The following is a 12,733-nucleotide window of genomic DNA, read 5'->3' as shown; positions in this document are numbered from 1 at the left end:
ACTTGGCGCGCGCTCTCTTCAAAAACACACGAGCCAAAAAACGAGTCTTTTAGCCCCCGGAAAGGGGCGGGGGGCGTGGCAGGTGGGGCGGCTGAGACAGCTGCTATGTAACAGTATCGCTCCCCACACAAACACACACAACAGCAGCACGTAGCGAATCCTCTCTGCAAAAGCTTGTGCTCTCTCTCGCTCTGCATTGAAACTTTTTTCCGGGAGCTTTCTTTCTTATTGGTTTGTTAAATGTTTTTTATAAGGCTGTTTATAAAGAAACTACATTCACAAAAAAACCCAAAAATGAGAGCATAAGTGCCTTGGTATTGGTGAGAGAGAGAGCGTCACAACAACCAGGTGACATTTCGTTGAGGAAAAGGTAAAAAAAAACCCAAGAACTGGGATATGAGGAAGAAAAAAAACCAAACCGTAAGAGCAACAGGGATAAAGTATGTCAGTTAGAAAGAGATGGCCTAGCCAGAGGGAGGGCGGTAAACACGAGCAGGTGTTGCGTGGGCGTGCGAGCGAGACAAACGGAGTGGCCCAAAGGCCCGCTAGCCATTTCACTCTCCCATGATGGGCGTTTCCAATTGGAATGCTTCTGGTTGGGGAAGGTTTCGAGTTACATGAAAACCTTGGGGGGGGGCTTATGGGGGGCTCACAGCGGCGGGGAGCCCACCATTGGGAGTGAGCTTTTCGGGTGTTTGTCGTTTATTTACCGCATTTGCTTAGAGACCTGCAAAGAGCGGCCGAAAAAAGAGGGGAAAAACAAAATATCGAAAGCAAAATCAACTAATCTTAATGGACATTTATTTCTGAATCGAATTGAACTGCGGAGATCTGAGACTGACATCTTGCCCGCCACTGCGAAGCGCCTTTGGCTAATTCCTAAGCTCAAAATGGCGGATATGTTGGCCAAGGTGGGATCGAACCAAAATGGGTCTCCACAGACCACTTTGGGTCATGTTTATTTTTAGCTCTTCTTTAAGGCCTAAAACCTTTTCCCATTTATCCCAAATATTAAAAGCTAATATCTTACAAATAAGTCACCTTTAATTCTATGTATTTATTTCGATTTTTTTAATAGCTTATCCTCTTGATGTCAAAATCAAACGTTTAAGGATCGATATATTTTCCAGATTCTGAACCCTTTAAATATTTGTGTACAATAAAGCTTATCTAAAACTTGATCATCATTTTTATGCTTTTTGATTAAGATTTAATATTGTTTTTTAAGTAATAGATCTTTACATTTTTTCAAACTTAGATTTAACTTCAATTAAAGATATTAATATTTAATATCATGTATGAACGATGTTACTAGTATCTTGTATTTTCATTCCGCTTAAAAAATAAAGATAGATATACATATGCTTAATTTATACCCAACTCTTTAATAGAAAGAATCTAAGTATGGGTGGTTAGTTAATTTTACACTTCCTAGATGCCTGATAAGGAGTTCCTATAACCTCAACGTTTCTTAACTGGCCAAATAATTCATTCCTGGATTGCATCCGCTTTATGTCGCGGCTAGCAGTACATAGTCCTGAAAAGTACCTGCCATTGCATTTTTCATGTCTACATTATTGTTTTGTTAATTTGCTTTGGTGTAGGTGGCGTTGCCAGGACTACGGCTCGTAACTCCGGACTCCGAACTGCGGAGCCCCCACAATTCCAGTCGTATTTGGTCGGGCTTTGTTTCAGGGCTTTTTGTATGACGGGTTTTGGTTGGGCCAAGGCGAGGACGAGGGCATTACGCAGGTGTTGCCATTGTTTCAGGGCGGTTTTTAGCGCATTTTGATTTACATTCATTCTGGCGAGTCGAGTCGAGTCGAGTCGAGTTCTGTCGTCTGGCACTTGGGCTTCATTTTAATTAACAACGAACTAATGACAAATGCAAACAGTACGTATCTAGTATATGGAGAAACTACCTTCTAACACTCTAATTTAATTTGACTCTAATGACCTGAGCTCTTCCTACACGGCGGATAGAGGAAAAGTCTGAGAAAAAGTGGGGGGACTTGGCTGCCTTTTTGCCAACTGTCAGTCAACAATTGCAAGTTAGAAACAATGGTGCACATTTTTCCAGCCCCAACTTGACGAGCTGAGTGAGTTACGGTGGGGGAGATGGATGGATGGCTGGATGGACTGCAACTGTTCCATTTATCTGGACCTGGTTCTTCCCTCTCTCTCTCTCTGTGGACATCTCCCCCTCCTTTTCGCACTCTATGTACTCGGCAGTGTCCATTGTCTTTGCCAATGTCTCCTTCTCTTTCGCCGTGTGTTTCTCTCTCTCTTCCTCAGTTAGTCAGCCATTGTGATTATACACTGCACTCACCTGAATGCCTAAAATGGCTGTAACCGCTATGAGATGGGGTTTATCTGGAATTCGAGCTGAAATGGAAATTAGTTTTTCCTTTAAGTATTTTTTAACATACCTTTGTGGAGAGTAACCATTCCAAACTAGAAACAAAATCTTTGAAATCACTTTCAAAGGTTCTCAAAAGTATGCTAGGATCAATCCTTAAAAGAAACCAATTTTACTTAAACATAGCATAATTTTAGGCGCCCTTTAAAGTGAATTCTATAATTAAGTATAAACTTCCTTGCATTATATGTATTTTCTTAGTTTTAATATAATAATAATAATATAATAATATTTATAAGGTATTTATTTTGTTTATTACATAATTAAAAACATACAAATATCTCTAAAATGTATATCCCAAGTTTGAGTAGGGTAATTTAGAATGCCAGCTTTCTTCCCACCTTTTCGACCATTCCGCATCCGTTCCCCACCACTTCACCCACTTTTTTTGCAGTGCATTCTAGCCTTTGTGTGTTTCTGTTTTCTGTTTGTCTATCTGGCCATTGTCTGTTTGTCATATTTATCATGGCAGTTGCTTTTGCATTTGCCATTGCATTCTCTGCACTTGCAAATAAATGTTAATGAGTAGTTAGACAAAAAGCGCTGACAATGCACCGACTGCAACTAAGATACAGAATAATGTGATGAACAGCCTGATGGGGGATTTGCCATCTTGTTGGCCCCGTCTTCGGGGCCCTAAATATGCAGAAAGAAGCCCAACAATCGCGTCGAAAAAGATTTCAATGGAGCTCTAATGCCTAAATCGCTATTGTTGGCGGTGGATAGGTTGCCGGGGCGGATGGGGCTTCCACACACTCCCTGACAAGCTCCTGTCAGGCTGAATTGAAAATTTTCTAAAGCCCCGCACAACAATGGGGGGGCAGAGAAGCCGCCGTTGCCATGCAGATTTTTGCACTTTTTGTCGCTCATTAATGTTAATCAAAAAGCAGAAAGCACGAGGAAAATCATTCAAATTTACGGTCGTGTTTGGCAACCGCTTGGGACTTCTAAAAAGCAACCACCTTACCCATTCCGCGAATTCCCTTCGCCGTATACGGATTCCCACTACCCTTTAGATAAACATCGGATACAATTTCATAGGCCACAAGGCAAACAGATTTTACTCAAAAAACGATCGAAGCACATCGAAATCAGCATCGATCCATCGATGGCCGAACAATTGTCGCAAACAAATGAGATTGCCATCATCGGGCCTGAGTGCGTTTAATCCTTGCCAATCCTTCCAGAGACACATCCCAAACAAAAGCCAGATTTGCAGCAAATTGATAGAGGACAGGAGGAACAGAGCCGTACGGAAACTGACAAAACCAAATGCAGTTATGACACACCGATTGATAGGCCAGATAGCTGATAAACAGAAACTCATATGGTTTCTGGGGTTTGCTTCTTGGGACGTGTGTGCTTAGGTGGGGAATTTCATTGGAAGACCACAAAAAGGTATTTTGGACAGTTCTGTTCCAGAAAAAGCAGTTGATTAGGAGCAGAAACCGAAGGAACTTGTCAGAATTGAACAAAAGGGCGAGGCTATCTGAACCAATTTTCTCTTTCATGTTTCAATAACACCAATCCTTAGGTAAGGAAATTTATTTCTTTCAGATAAAGTTTGAAAACCCATTGAAACTCTAGCATTCACTTGAAGGAAATGTAAATTGTTTTTTATATTTTTAGGATTATAAATCCATCCAGACAGCCTGCCGCGCTGACCAATTGATTAGCGCAGCTACCTTTTCCTCCTTTTTGAATCGTATATTTATTGCAATCAAAATGCTAAATCATGTTGTTCTCAGGCTTTCGAAAAACAAGAAAAAACAGTTGCTTAATGTCCCAGACACGTTTAAAAAATGGTATTGGAATGGTCTCTACTAATGGACACGCAGTCTGGTGGTCTGGGGAAGTAGCCTTGGTCAGGACAGACTGCCTGCCGATCGATCGATTTCAATGCAGACGATTACGCGGCAAGAAAAGGACACGATGATATAGGATTTGCATGGGAAAGATGGGGAGATAACTGGGGAGCAGCATGATATATGGAAGCTAAACCTGTTTGAGACTTTAAAATCAGAGTTACAAATAGTTGAAAAATAAGAAGGTGGACCAAAATGTTGTAAAAATTATTATATTTATAAGTTATTTTGGGGACACTGCATTGTTTTACCATACTGACAGTCTTATGGGCCTAAAAAACTAACCACACATTCAATTTATGTTATCCCTTATGTAAACCATTTTGAAGCACCACAATGATAGTGAATAAATTAATTTATAAATGGTTTCAAAGCAGATGTGGCCAGGCTGCCCCTTGAATTCAGCTTAAAATTGTAGATGGGCGTTAGGATAATGTTTGAATTCCTTCTTTGGTCTTTGGCCACTTGACCTTGCCCGCGTTGTTGACCATAATGCCGGCGTCGACTGCACTTTGTTAGCGTTTATTGGTGGCTCTTCTCGACGGCTTCCTGCGTCTTCCCGGCCTCTTCACGGCTCCCTGTTCTTATGTTCCTTATTGTTTCTGTATCTGTATCTGTACATGCATCTGTATCTGTATCTGCAGTTGCATCGGAGCCTGTCCTTTTCCCCTTTCGTGGCATTATCCTGTCGGCCATTCGTAACGCTCCCTGCCGCCGGCCCCCACCCGCTGGGCCATTGTCCCTTGAGCGGGCAGCGGGGTTAGAAACAATGACGCGGACAAAAAACACCTACGTGGCCGAATGAATCGAGCGGGCAGAATGGCCAGAATAGCCAGAATGGACGGAATTTACAGAATGACTCGAATGGCCTGAATGGCAGGACGCGGGCCGGTTGCCAAGACAATGGACATGCAGCAAATTGAAAATTCATTCATGTGAAACGGGGCAGGCCAGCAAGGTGGCTCTGCTGACCACGTCCCGTTCCCGGGGTTTTTGGGCATTAAAACACCTTAAAGCGGATTATAGGAATTTTGACACTTTTTCGGCGTATCCTTGGCCGGGCGGAGGAGAGTCGAGTGCAGAGACATTGCGCCATTGAGAGATTCGTTCGGGATCCTAAGGAAGTGAGCAGCTGAAAAGAACCAAATGGGATGGGATGGTGTGCTATGGATGTGGGTTCCCTTGGGTTACGCCGCCGCCGCCAGTTTGTCTGGATGATGCTCAATGAATTGTCGCCTCCGACTCTGCGGATTCTCTTCTCACCTCATGAATGGTCGGGCACAAAAGTCAATTACATGCATTCTCCTGGCAGGCCCGGTCAGGTATTATATTTTGTTATATTTTTGTTATTTTGTGTCTTGTTGCGCTTTTCATCGGATTCTTTGAATTTCTATTCAGTTTTTTCCTTTGATTTTACCTTTACAATCTGCAAGTTGAAGGGTTTCTTGGTTCGTACATAATATGATTTGTCTGTCACTTGCTTTTCATATTCCGGGAGGAGGCGTTAACCGGTTGGCTGTGTTAAATGGTGTTCTTTATGGGTACCATATTTTGTAACTCCTTGAAGAGGGTTCTATTGGGAATCGTTTAAAGCTGATGCGGATTAAACGAATTAGGCATCAAGTGCCAATTGTGGAAAAGGCTGTGAAATAAAGAAACATATCTGAGAATTAATGGAATTTTATAATCTATCTGTTATGCCTTTTTATGGCGAAGTTTGTTCTTATCCCGATGATGTCAAGAGATGTTCAAAGATTGTTTTTAAAAATTGGCCTTAATCTCAACAATATATTTTGTCATTGTTTCTTTTTAATATTGTAATATTTCCTAAACTGATTTTCTCCCTTTTTTACAGCATACGTATATACAATGATCTTAACTTAATTTTCTTATATCACCCATCCTATCCGAACTTATTTGTGTTAAGTGTAATGAAAGATACCTTTCCACATTTCCTTATTATTTGTAAGCCTAAAACTTACATATTATTAAAGACTATATTATTAAACCCACTTTCCGTGTCGTCTTAAAGTAAACTTAGTTAACATTTCAATCCTCGAAGCTCACAATGACTAGTCAGCAATTAGCGGGTACCATTGTGAAAGGAACCACCGGGCAGCTGCCAGGCATTAAAAGGCCACTCGAGAGTCCACGATCAAGATCAAGATTGGCGGAGGAAGAGGCATACTTGGGAGATATAGAGGTGCAAGGGTGCCCAGGGCAGCCGGGGAAGGCGAGATCAAGTCAAGTAAATTAGCGCGCCCTCGGCCCTGGTCACGGATCCTTTTGATGATGATGATGAATTCGCTCTCGAAGAGTTACGCATCGTTTTGTGTCAAGAGTGTGTCGGCTTGATTGCTTCTGACAGCGCGCGAACCTACGAAGGACTCGAAGGACAAGACACATCGCGGCTGGAGATGAGGCTGACTCACCCCGCGAACTGCGCGATCAGCAGCTGCGCACCGCGCTCATCTCGATCTCGCTGAAGATCCCGATCCCAATCCCGATCCCCATGCCGATGCCGAGTCCAATTCCAATCTGGATGATCATCTCGCCGCCGATGGCCGCAGAATGATGAACTGCCCAGGGCGACATAAGTGTAGCAACTCTTTGTTTATTTGTTTGTGTTGTCGGGCCGAGGGTCATCGCATCCATATGCAAATCACGCAGGATCCTCGAATGCTGATGAGCATCGATTGTTCCGGGGCGAAAGTGACCGTGAGGAACCTGAGGACCTGAGACCCGCCAAAGAAGGGTCTGATTGAATACAAATTAAAGTTGAAACGGTTCCAGCACCCTTTATTTTAGCATTCTGGTTCCATTTCAAGCTTGGAATCTAGATATATTCTTTGGTTGTAACAAGTGTGAGTTGGCCAACGGCTTGTGACATTTTTGGACAAGATTTAGCAATTATAATTCCATACTTTCACAAAGGCTGAAAACTTTTAAAAGGGGGTATGGCGAATGTTAATGGCCAAACTTTGTCATTATGAACACGCGCCCAAAAAAAAGAATGGCAAGAAACCCAAGTTGTAACCGACATTTAACCCTTTGGCAACCCCGCAGTGTCCAAAAACACAACAATGAACTGAATGCCCTTATAAATCTGTCGATCTCAGGAGGCGTGTCCTGGTAGGCCATTAAAAATTTGCCAATTTTTAAATTCCACAAATTTTCTATTTCGCCGGCTACGCCCAGCGATTGACAAATGTCAAGAATCGAGAAAAATCTTTTAATGGCTTCATTAAACGGGTGACTCACCCCCCATCCGGCACCCCTGTCACCCCTTCCCCGCCCCTGGCTGCCCTTTCAACTGTAACCCCTTCGCTAATACAATTTGCATTCGGTTATAACAAACATCGATTAATGGCCGTTACAAATGTTTTCCATTTGTCTGCGTGTGTCGCATTTTACTCGGCGCCTTTTTTGCGAATTTTTCATTGCCGGAAAATTTGCGTATCGATTTTGCCATCCCTTGCCATAATTTATGCCAGTTTATGATACGCATCTCAGCAAGAAATTCAAATGTAGCAAACTTTCAATGGAAAGAAATTGAAATGGAATATGAAATGAATGAGGCTTGTGCCACATTTCAGAATTCGAGACATATGTCTAATGGCATATCATTGCCGAATTACCAAGAAATTTGTTCTAGATATACTGTGACCGAAAGGGAAACGTTTAAAATTGATTGAATTATAATAAAGATTGGAGATTAGGAAGTTTGTTAAGTTAATTGAAAGAAATTTAAATTGTAGCGTATGAATTTAAGATTTTAAAAGACAAAGTTCGATTGTAGAAAAGTATTTTTTACCCAAATCGGTAATACTTATATTTCAATTTATTTTCATAGATTTACCTAACTTATTGAGCGTTACTCAGCCTAAATGTACTATATTTTCCAAGTTGGTGCGAAAACTTAGCAGTGCTCCAGACTAACACCTAGCTTAGAATAATTAAAACAAATATTATTCCGAACTTCAGTTGTAAACAAGTTCTATTGCTTTGGAGGCGCCCTGTAATTTTCCCAAAATAAAAATCCCTGACAAAGATTTCTTCTCAACAGCTTTCAGTGCCAGGAATTGCTTCGCCCATTACACCATATCGGCGTTGATCTCCGAGTGAAGCTGACCAGTTTGTATCTCGTCCATCCCGTCGTCACGCTTCATTAAGGTCATCCCTTTGGCTCTTCCAGATTGTCGTTGTCAACTTTTGAACCCATGAATTTAATTTAATTTAAACTTTGACCCTGTGCCTGTCAATCGCCTGACGAACGGGGGCAATGAATCTGACCCTTGTCTTTGTCTTATACCTAACCTCGGTCGGGATCTGGTCCTTGTAAGTTCCTAGCAACCTAGCAACCCTTTTGCCACCCAGCACAACTTAAATTTGATGAACTCCTCTCGAACTTCCGGCCAGCCTCCGCAACCCTCGCCTCATCTGGATCAGATCATCGCAGGGATCTGGATCTGTCTCTGGCTCTGGCGACCTGATCTCGAACCGCTCTGCTGCCTTGTCAGTTTTGATTAGTTGAACCACTCCAGGTCGTCCCCGTGTCCCGTGTGGGAATCCTTATGGGTAGTTATAAATATTCCGCATGTGTCCTACCTGGCGAGTGTTGATCGCTGTGCGATAACGCGATCGCTGCAATCTTGTGCAATTTTTTCCTACTCATTGTCCGCCGGCCGAGTCCGAAGTTTGTTTGCCTGCTTTTCATAATTTTCACATGACCAAAACAGCTTAAGATCAAGTTAGCCATCTAAGCTGACAGCTGGCAGTCCCCTCTCAAGATGGCAATGGCAAAAAAAAAAAAACAGTATTCGAAGAAAAAATTAAGTAAGAACGCTAATCCCGTCATACGGTAAGCTCTGAATGCCATGTCCTATCCATTTCCATTTCAATTTCATTTTCATTTGTTGTGAGTGTGTGGATGGCTCTTGCCCCTGGGTGGATTGTTTGCTGAAAAGTTTTCCCAAAACATTGGCTAGTTAATCTGCAGAACTTGTTCGTCATGCAAATGACGGCAGTCCCGAGATCCAGTTTTCCCATTTACTCCTCTCCGCGGCTGATGATCAATAATAATCATAATGACAGTCTTAAGTGGGTTAGTCTTCCAGAGAGACAGAGATACAAGCACCACCGACAATATCTGCATTTGAAATTTGAAATCGTGGCATTCGCTTTGATGGATAGGTAGAGAGTAGAGTCCTTACATCATCTTCGCCCAGAGCCATCAATCAGCTTAGCTCTCCGGGACGGACGGGGCTTCATTACGATTATGTGCATATTTAAATGGCAATTTTTGCGCCAAGATTGTCAGGCCGTAATCCCTCCCAAACCTCAAAAACTCCCCTTTGTCCCGAATCTGTCCCATTGTGCGGTTTTTTCTTATGCTTATTGTGTGGCTTTTTTCTTCCTTGGATCTGCCATTAATTCCTTTATAATTTGCGCCTGACTGACCAGCCAAAAGAGCTCCACCTACGCTCGCCCATCTCCTTGCCCTGACAACAAACGGAAAAATATGAAAGAAAATCTGCGCACAAAGGAAGAGGCTGGTGCAGAAAAGGAAACTCAAGTGCACATGAGTATTTGTCCAGTTTTTTTTTTCGATGACCAATTTTTTTCTTTTTCTCTTCTGGGCTATCAAAGTAAAAAGCCAAGATTTGCGGGTGTCCAGTCTGGCGGGGATTCCTTGGAGGGTTCTTCAGATACCCATCCCATCCCCCTTAACCCTCACCGCAAATCGGATTAGCTCGAAAGCGATTTTGGCACTTGTCCCCAATTCAATTAGGTTGCAGATGCTGTGGGTGGTTGGGCTGGAAAATTACCTCCTTGTCCCTTGCTTGCTGGGACCCCTTCTGCCTTTCTGCCATTTGCTGCCACTAATTGGCCACACCTTGGAAAAACGAAGACACTTTTCTGTCCCTTCTCCGTTCTCAGCCTCATAAATTACAAGTTTGCCAATGTTAAAAAAAAAGAATCCTGAAAAAATGGGCCGGAGAGAGGTGCAAGGAGTCATACGAAAATTTAGCGCATCCCATTGCGGTGCCTTCATAAATTTCCTTTCTTTTACCCTAATTTAATGATAATGACGCCGCTGCTACCCCACGTCAAGGCCCATAAAATTTTCAACTTACAAGCTGAGAAAATGTGTTTTCCCTCGGTGGTTGCTGCCCAGCCCAGTTTTAGTTTCCAGCAAGACAATAACCAAACTGGCTGACTGACCCAAGCGGCCCGTTGACATCTTTGCTAAAAAAAGGGATAAAAAGTGTAAAGGAAATTTGTAGCAATTTTATAGAGGCCTATGAATGTCCGTGCTAGAGAGGAAGGGAGCTGGAAAAGCAACCCGACTTGTAGCATAGCAAATTTTATGAGGCTATGCTTGTTTTCGAATGGGTAAAATATAACTAAAAGTATTTACAACAACCTTTTAGGAGATCTCACATTTCTATCTTATAAAAAATTATTTAAAATATAGACTCTTCATTAGTTCTAAAGAATGTAATATAATTGTTTAAAAATAAAAATAATTAGAAATATAATATATAAATATTGATTTCACAAAACAGAATTTAATTAATATTTTTGATGATTTTTATATACAATAAATGTATAAATATAATTGCTAGAAATAAGTGTTAATCATTCTTTTTTGAAAGACAAGGCTTTAATAATATTGGAAAATATAAACAAGAGAAAATCTAAGTTGCATAATTATTCTTGTGATTGTGAAAGTAGGTGAGTTTTGTAAACAATATGTTAATTAATTAATTTTAATCTCGTTCTGTAGTAATGCATAAACAAAGCTTATAAATTGCGATTTATTTTTCTTTTAAAACAACTTACAAGTACAATGCCTTTCAGTCACTCAAAGAACGCCGAAACTTACTGAATCAATGTAACAAGGGTTATATTCATTATTTTTCAGGGCTTTTCTTTTCATTCCACCTTTTTCTTTCATTTTTACTCTTCCCTGTATCTGTCGGCTTAAAGGCGTGAAGCACAACAAAAAGTCGTAAATATTTTGTTGGTTTTTTGTTTCTGGCCTTTGTCTTGTTTTTTGGTCATATTTTCATGTGCTGTTTAAGTAGTTGTGATTGATGCGTACGAACGTGCTGAAAGATGCAGCGCGAAAGTGATTTGTATCTGTAAAATGCGCTCATTCTGCCCGCGGGTTCAGTTTTGTAGGGGAAGGGGAAAGGGCTGCGGACTTGCCTTGGCTGCTGCTGTGAATTAATAATTTCCATCTTTCACGCTGTTTTTGAGACAAAAAGCCAACTGAAGTGGGGTGGATCACGTGGTCAAGGTCTGAAAACGGTCGTAGCTGCAAATAGAGTTACAAACCAGACTGGTTCGAAAGCTTGGAAATTCAATTATGTTAAAGTTTTAGAAGATACCTGGGAAAATTGTTTTCTATTCTTCAGAAATTGTAAGAACAAAAGGGGTTTGTATGCTGGAAATTGTATATTTACAATTGTGAAGGTCTGTAAGGACAGTCATGGATTCTGTACCCTTCAGATATAGCTTTATAAATAGAAAATTCATCCATGCGATGTATAGAATGTTATTTCTTAAGCCGTATTATTTATGAATGAAAGGTATAAAGCTACAAAAATAGTAAGAACATTTTTTACAATTACGATTTAATCATAAACGTTGAATTGGCTTCCTGAGATATATTCACAAACTTTTCCCACATTTTCCCATATCTAACCATTTTCTCTGTTTATCTTTTTCAAGAACACTGATCGGTTGTCGCTCTGATAAATGAGCTTACCTATGCGATATCGACAATGACAACTGGCTTTTTCTTTCGATATTAAGTTGCTTATAATTAAAATTTTGTGGTACAAACAAAGGCCGTGGAAAAGCGACAACCAGAAAGGGGAGGCAGTTCGATTGGGAAAAAGGGAAACGGCCAGAAAGAGTAGCGAAACGAATGCCATAAAGGCCGGCAGAGAAAGGCAAGACAAAACAGTGACAGCAAACCAATCGAGTGACAAAAGCCCCCAAATCGGATTGCGGACCGGGGAGGCCTATTCAAGCCGCTCCACAACTAAACAACAAATATTTGTCATTTTGCCCAGTAAAATGCCACCAAAGCCCTGCTTAGAAACCAGCCAAAGAGGGTATCTCTTATAGGGAGCCCCGAAAGCAACGGTCCGAGAGCAGAGGTGCAACAACTTTTGATTTCGACAGATTCCCAAAACGGTTCCGTTCTTTATAGCGGTGTTCTCTAAAAGTATGATGTATCATCTACTAAGCCTTTTATTCTGGTGTAGTTTTCGAATTTAAGTAGTTTTTACTATCAACAGATCTTGAACTTATTGAGAATTGAAAGGATAAATTAATTTTTAATAACATAAATCGAGATTTACATAAACCATAAAACCACAAAGGTATTTGCTAAAAACCTTGCATTATAACCCTATTTATGTAATTAATAAAT

This window comes from Drosophila biarmipes, chromosome 3L (genome assembly GCF_025231255.1).
Source record: "Drosophila biarmipes strain raj3 chromosome 3L, RU_DBia_V1.1, whole genome shotgun sequence".
Lineage (NCBI taxonomy): Eukaryota > Metazoa > Arthropoda > Insecta > Diptera > Drosophilidae > Drosophila > Drosophila biarmipes.
The sequence above is the reverse complement of the archived record's forward strand: the minus strand, read 5'-3'. Positions refer to the sequence as shown.